Below are 7,372 nucleotides of genomic sequence, written 5' to 3' on the forward strand. Positions count from 1 at the left end.
GGCCCCACTTAGGCCTCCGGGCCGAGGGAGCCCCCGGGTCGACCAGCGGCCCGGGCCCCACTTAGGCCTCCGGGCCGAGGGAGCCCCCGGGTCGACCAGCGGCCCGGGCCCCACTTAGGCCCCGGGCCGAGGGAGCCGCGGGTCGACCAGCTGGCCCGGCTTTGCTTGGCTTCGTATGAATCGTATGTTGTGTGTCGTTGTCTTTCGGAGTCGAGTCGTCCTCGGCGGTTGAACTCGCCAGTACGAACCTTTCTCTGGCATTTGCGTTTTCTTTTTAAGATGCGTGGAGTTTTTTCATTGCGGTTATGTGGGTGATGGGTGTGTGCCTTTGCTTTTCGTTTCACTGCCATAATACGGAGAGGTGCTTTCAACATGAAGGGTGTGTGTGTGTGTGTGTGTGTGTGTGTGTGTGTGTGTGTGTGTGCGTGTGCGTGTGCGCGCGTGTCTGCGTGTGTGTGCGTGCGTGTCTGTGTGTGTGTGTGTGTGTCTGTGTGTGTGTGTGTCTGCGTGTCTGTGTGTGTGTGTGTCTGCGTGTGTGTGTCTGTGTGTGTGTGTGTCTCTGTGTGTGTGTGTCTGTGTCTGTCTGTGTGTGTGTGTGTCTGTGTGCGTGTGTGTCTGTGTGTGTGTGTGTGCGCGCGCGCGCGCGCGTGTGTGTGTGCGTCTGTGGGTGTGCGCGTCTTTTATATGTCCTGTTGCTGTACGTTGATTTTCCCAAAAGAGCCGTCGTCGGGGTCACAGAAGGGGTTTCTCCTGGTATGCTGAAAGGTGGTGACAGGGACGGGGGTGATGGCGAGGTATTTCTCGGCGCGGGTGCTCGCGCCGCCTGATGTTGGCCTGCGGTCCCCCGCGGATGGGAGTGCCTTCTGCTGCCCCGTGGGTGGGGAGTCAAGAATCCTTCTCCCTCCCGCCCGCTCTCCTCCCGGCCGTCTGGTCGTCGTACCTCGCCCAGGGACGTTCTGGAGAAAGAAGTGTTGTCGCGTCCCGTTCTCCTGTCCGCGTCGGTGACTGAGCGTAGAAATGCGCACTAGGGCGGACCCTGTCTGGCAGTGAGTCCCCGCCGGTCGCCCCCGGTGCTCCCGTGTTGCGACCGGCTCTCTGGACAGCTGCCTGTCGGTCGCTTTTTTTTAGATGATCTGGCGGGGCGGGCTGGCCGACTCTTGAATGCCCTCGGGCTGTGGAAGGAGGCTGTGTGGGAGGGGCACCTTGGGCCAGAGGTCACGGCGGAGGGTGGACGGCTAGCCAGTTCGGCTTTGCGGTTTGGAGTGGAAGTCTCGCTTTCGAAACTTGCTGGATTTGGGAGAGCAGGTGTTTGAACTCAAGTGGAATGGGTTTTTCCTCCTTTTTGGCCTTGTCACTTGGCAGGGGGGCCGTCTCCCTTCTCCCGCCAAGAATTTCAAACAGAGACACGAGAGATCACGCCGGATCCACTCACTCCGGTCAGGTTCAGAGCCAGAACGGCAAGGATCGAAGCTCGCCTGGTGACACCCAACCGCCTGCCCGACAACTCGGAACACTCCCCGGTCTGCCTGCCAAAGACAAGCGGCTGGATGGTGTCTGAGAGGAGGGTGGCAGATTCACGTTTCATGGGGGTGGTGTCTTGATCAACGGAGGTGATGAGCTCAGAGAAACACAAGGCCAGCCAAATGTTCAGGAGGATGTCCATGCGTGTTGGTTGTTTTCGGCCTGTCTCTGTCTCTGACCGCACCACCCAAAGGCACACACCACACGCATCCCCGGTCCGTCCCTACACACACACGCACACACACACACACTCTCCCCCTCTCTCTCTCTCTCTGACTGTGTTGTCCCTTGCCTGACTGTGTGTCTCTGCCCGCGCGCGCACCCCCCCACCCCCCCCCCCACACACACGTGGCACCCGTACACAGTGTGCGCACCCACACGCCCCCCCCCCCCACGCCACACGAGCAACACACCGGTGCGTGCCACAGACACACCCCACGCGTGCCCCCACACACAGCGGCCCCGGACCACCCACCCACCCACCCACCCACCCTCTGTGCTGTCCTTTCTGTGCGGCAGGGGCAGAGTGTGTGGTGTGTGGGAGATATGCGTGGGGTGTGCCTGTCACTGGTGCGGGTGTGAGGGGGCGTGGGCAGATACACACACGCGCGCGCGCGCGCGCACACCCTCTGACGGGGTTGTCCTCTGCCTGGGTGGTGTGTCTCTGCCCGCCCCTTGTCACACTCGCACCCTCAGGCACACACCACAGGCATACCCCACACACCCTGCCCACGCACACGCACATACTCTGTGTTGTCCGTGGTTGGTTGGTGGGTGGGTGGGTGGGGGAGGTGTGGCCCGGGCGTGGGCGAGTGGGGCGTGTGTGGCTATGCAGAGACACAGACAGGCGAAGGACAACACAGAGTGGTGCGTGCGTGAGTGTGTGGGGGGGTGTGTGTGTGGCTGTGTCTCTCTGCCCCGCCCGTCTCACTCGCACCACCCTGAGGCACACCCCCCCACACACACCCCACCCCCACATACCACACACACACCCACAGCACAACACACTGCCCCCCGCACATGCAACACCTGCGCGTGCCGAAGACACGCCACGCCACGGCACACCCCACCACACCCACTGTGTGTGTGTTCCTGTTCCTCGTTTGCTTTCTCCTTCCCTTCCTCATCGTCCCTCTGCCCCTCCACTCCCTCCACCTTCACAGGACAGGAGTGCCTTTAGATGAGTCTGCCTGTTGTTAATACACCCTTGGCATGATTTCTACAGCCTGACCCGTCCCTCGCTGCAGACGAGCAAACCGACAACAACTGAAAGCAACGGTGTTTGCCACTTGGGGCATACCTTCCACAGTCTCTAGTGATTGACCTGCCACCCACTTCCCCGAGCCCATCCTGGGAGCCTTCACCCAAGACTCTTGCGACATTCCTCACGTCTGTCAGTCCTTCCAGTCACCCGCCATCGTCAGGCGAGGTGCAGAAAACCCATGGAAAAACGGGAGGAATGACTTCTTCCGTGGGGTGGGAGGAAATGAGGAAGGAGTAGGATGCTAAAGGTCGGATGCCTGAATTCTTGACGAAGCGAGGCGGGGGGTGGGGGGGAAGAAGGGCAGGACTGTGAACTTAGAAGGTCCGGTTAACACGTGCACAACACAGAAACGGTACCTCAAGACAACAATCAAACAAGCACCCATCAGAGTGCTTACAGGGCAGGTAGTAAAAAACAAACAAGCAAAAAACAAGCACCCCCACTATATGCAGCCCAGGAGAGTAGACTTTATGACTTTGCATTAACCTCTAGGGGAAAAGAATCTGAAAACCCGAAACGAACACGACTTTGTAAACCCACTCCATACTTCATTTCTGCCATAAGGGTGCTGTCATTTGCATATCTGAGGGGATTGGGTACCTCTCCGGGCAACCTCGATTCCAGTTTGTGCTTCCTCATCCGACCCAGCGTTTCTCATGATGTGTACTCAGCATGTGAGCTGGATAAGCAGGGTGACCACATAACAGCCTGGATGGACTCCTTTCCCTATTTGGCACCACTCTGTTGTGTTCCATGTCTACTTCTGACCTGCAGAAATACCGGGGTTTTTTTGTTTGCGTTTTGTTTTGTGTTTTTTTTTTTTTTTTTTTTTTTTAATTCCCTAACCTAACCTGAATGAAACAGCAAGAGAGACAGAGAGAAGACGGGGGACGGGGGACGGGGGACGGGGGACGGGGGACGGGGGACGGGGGACGGGGGTCGGGGGACGGGGGACGGGGGACGGGGTGGGCTAAGTAAATAAATAAGTAAATAAATAAGAAAAGAACCTACCGTCCAATCTGTTGCTTTCCACACACACACAAAGCAAAAACAGAGCACCGAAAGGACACGATGTTTACAATGTGAATTTTGAAAGAGGGGGACATCCACTTTGGTCACTTCATACGCTACCCCTATCAGCAGAATGGAATCGTTTCTGTTTTTCCCTCTACCTGGTCCTTCCAGACCCCAGAAGCTCTCAGCGAGGGTTCTTATCTCCTTGGCGATAGAGCGATTTTGCCACACGTTCCTTAGGGGCCCGCAGGATGTTTCCGTGAAGCGGGGATACACACACTTCTGGATAGGAGAGTCCTGTGCTACGTGTGTTTGTTCCTTTCCTTGCGTGTGGCTCCTCACCCGGGGGGGACTGGGCCCTGAAGTTTGCCGAGTGGCCTCCGGTATCTGGGGGGAAACACGCCCCATGTTCTCTTGCCCTGCTGACGGAGAAGTCAAAAGGCCCTGTGCCTGAAGCCCTGCGGATGGAAGCTAGAGGACTTGGTGAACATTTCTGACCCAGCTTCCCCGGTGGCTCACACGGTCTAGAGTCTGCGTGCCATGTCTCTGCCCACCTGCACCCACAGGCGCACCCTACACACCCACGCTGCACACACACACGGCCCCACGTGGCCCCCGTACCCAGCACACACACACACCACACGCCCCCACACACGCAACACACCTGTGCACACCACAGACACACCCCACGTATACCCACAGACACCACACGCGTGCCCCCCACACACCACACACACCGGCCTCACACCACCCACTCACCCACTCACTCTGTGTTGTCCTTTCTGTGCGGGAGTGGGCCGCCGGGGGCGGGGGCGGTGTGTGGGGGTATGCGTGGGGTGTGTGGGGTGTTCCTGTCGCTGGTGCGGGTGTCAGGTGCCGTGGGCAGATACACACACACACACACACACACACACACACACACACACACACACACACACACTCTGTGTTGTCCTTTGCGTGTGTGGTGTGGGGCGCGGGTGTGGGGGGGACTGTGGTGGGGGGCTGTGGGGGCGGGGAGTGTGGGATGTGTGGGGATGTGCCTCCGGGTGGTGCGAGTGTGAGAGCGGGCGGGCAGAGAGACACAGCCAGACACACACCCATGCACACACTCTGTGTTGTTCTTGGCCTGGCTGTGTCTCTCCCCTCTGCCCGCCCCCTCTCACACTCGCACCACCTGGAGGCACACCCCACACACCCCACACATACCCACACACACTACGCCCCCACACAGCATACACAATACAACACACTCCCCCCACACACACCACACACGCAACACATGCGCATGCCACAGACACACCACACCACACACACACACACACACACGCACACACTGTGTGTGTGTGTTCGTGTTCCTCTTCCTCGCTTTCTCCTTCCCTTCCTCATCGTCCCTCTGCCCCTCCCGCCCCTCCCTCCACCTTCACAGGACAGGAGTGCCTTTAAGATGAGCCTGCCTGTTGGTAATACACCCTTGACATGAAGATTTCTACAGTCTGACCTGTCGTGCCTGTAACCTGGGGCGGGGGGTGGTCAAACCTCCTTGGTACGCTAGGTATATAGCTTTCTCCGTGGAAGGTGGAAGCCTTCCTTCCGTCCCTCGCTGCAGACGAGCAAACCGACAACAACTGAAAGCAACGGTGTTCGTCACTTGGGGCATACCTTCCACAGTCTCTAGTGATTGACACGCCCGCCACCCACTTCCCCGAGCCCATCCTAGGAGCCTTCCTTCACCCAGGGCTCTTGCAAAACTCTTCACATCTGTTAGTCTTCCAGGTCACCCGCCATCATCAGGCGAGGTGTAGAGAACCGATGGAAAAACTGGAGGTGTGACTTCTTCCATGGGGTGGGAGGAAATGAGGAAGGAGTAGGATGCTAAAGGTCGGATGCCCGACTTCTTGACGAAGCGAGGATCGATCTGGGGGGGGGGTGGTGGAGGGGTGGCAGGACTGTCAACTTAGGAGGTCCGGTTGAACACGTGCACATATAAACGGTACATCCAGACAATCAACAAGCACCCATCAAAGTGCTTACAGGGCAGGTAGTAAAAAAGCAAAACAAAGAAACCAAAAAAACACACAAAAAACATGCACCCACTACGCAGCCCAGGAGAGTAGACTTGTGACTCTGCTTTAACCTCTAAGGGAAAAGAATCTGAAAACCTGAAACGAACACGACTTTGTAAACCCACTCCATACTTCATTTCTGCCATAAGGGTGCTGTCATTTGCATATCTGAGGGGATTGGTACTTCTCCGGGCAACCTCGATTCCAGCTTGTGCTTCATCCGACCCAGCGTTTCTCATGATGTGTACTCAGCATGTGAGCTGGATAAGCAGGGGGTGACCACATTACAGCCTGGATGGACTCCTTTCGCTATTTGGAACCACTCTGTTGTGTTCCATGTCTACTTCTAACTGTTGCTTCCTGACCTGCAGAAATACCGGGTTTTTGTTGTTGTTGTTTGCTTGCTTGCTTGCTTGCTTGCTTGCTTGCTTGCTTGCTTGCTTGCTTTGTTTTGTTTTGTTCTGTTTTTTAATTCCCTAACCTGAATGAAAAGCGAGAGAGAGAGAGAGAAGACGGAGGGGCGGGCGGGCGGGCGGGCTAAGTAAATAAATAAATAAAAATAAAATAAATAAGAAAAGGACCTACCGTTCAATCTGTTGCTTTCCACACACAAAGCAAAAACAGAGCACCGAAAGGACACGATGTTTACAATGTGAATTTTGAAAGAGGGGGACATCCACTTTGGTCACTTCATACGCTACCCCTATCAGCAGAATGGAATCGTTTCTGTTTTTCCCTCTACCTGGTCCTTCCAGACCCCAGAAGCTCTCAGCGAGGGTTCTTATCTCCTTGGCGATAGAGCGATTTTGCCACACGTTCCTTAGGGGCCCGCAGGATGTTTCCGTGAAGCGGGGATACACACACTTCTGGATAGGAGAGTCCTGTGCTACGTGTGTTTGTTCCTTTCCTTGCGTGTGGCTCCTCACCCGGGGGGGACTGGGCCCTGAAGTTTGCCGAGTGGCCTCCGGTATCTGGGGGGAAACACGCCCCATGTTCTCTTGCCCTGCTGACGGAGAAGTCAAAAGGCCCTGTGCCTGAAGCCCTGCGGATGGAAGCTAGAGGACTTGGTGAACATTTCTGACCCAGCTTCCCCGGTGGCTCACACGGTCTAGAGTCTGCCTGCGACGCAGGAGACCCGGGTTCCATCCCCGGGCCAGGAAGGTCTCCTGGAGAAGGACATGGCAACCCGCTCCAGGACCCAACTCTGACGTCTAGACATCTCCTTGGCTGACTCCCCCTCCACCGACTGGTTTCGAATGAATCCACTCCAGGGATGAACCGGTGTGTTTCCTTGCTTTCCCTACAAGTGCCTCTGAGGAAAAAAATTACCTGATTGCTTGCACCCCAGGCCTGCTTTCCCGAACCCGTCCCTCGACCTCACAGCCTCCTGAGAGGAGATACGATAACTGTTTCACTGAACGGAGGATCTGTGCTCAGAAACTCTTTCCACGACATGGAGGCCCGTACTAACTAACCTATTTGGTCCTTCCCTCGTTCCTTCCTTCTTTCC

Source organism: Muntiacus reevesi, unplaced genomic scaffold (genome assembly GCF_963930625.1).
Source record: "Muntiacus reevesi unplaced genomic scaffold, mMunRee1.1 SCAFFOLD_229, whole genome shotgun sequence".
Classification (NCBI taxonomy): Eukaryota; Metazoa; Chordata; class Mammalia; order Artiodactyla; family Cervidae; genus Muntiacus; species Muntiacus reevesi.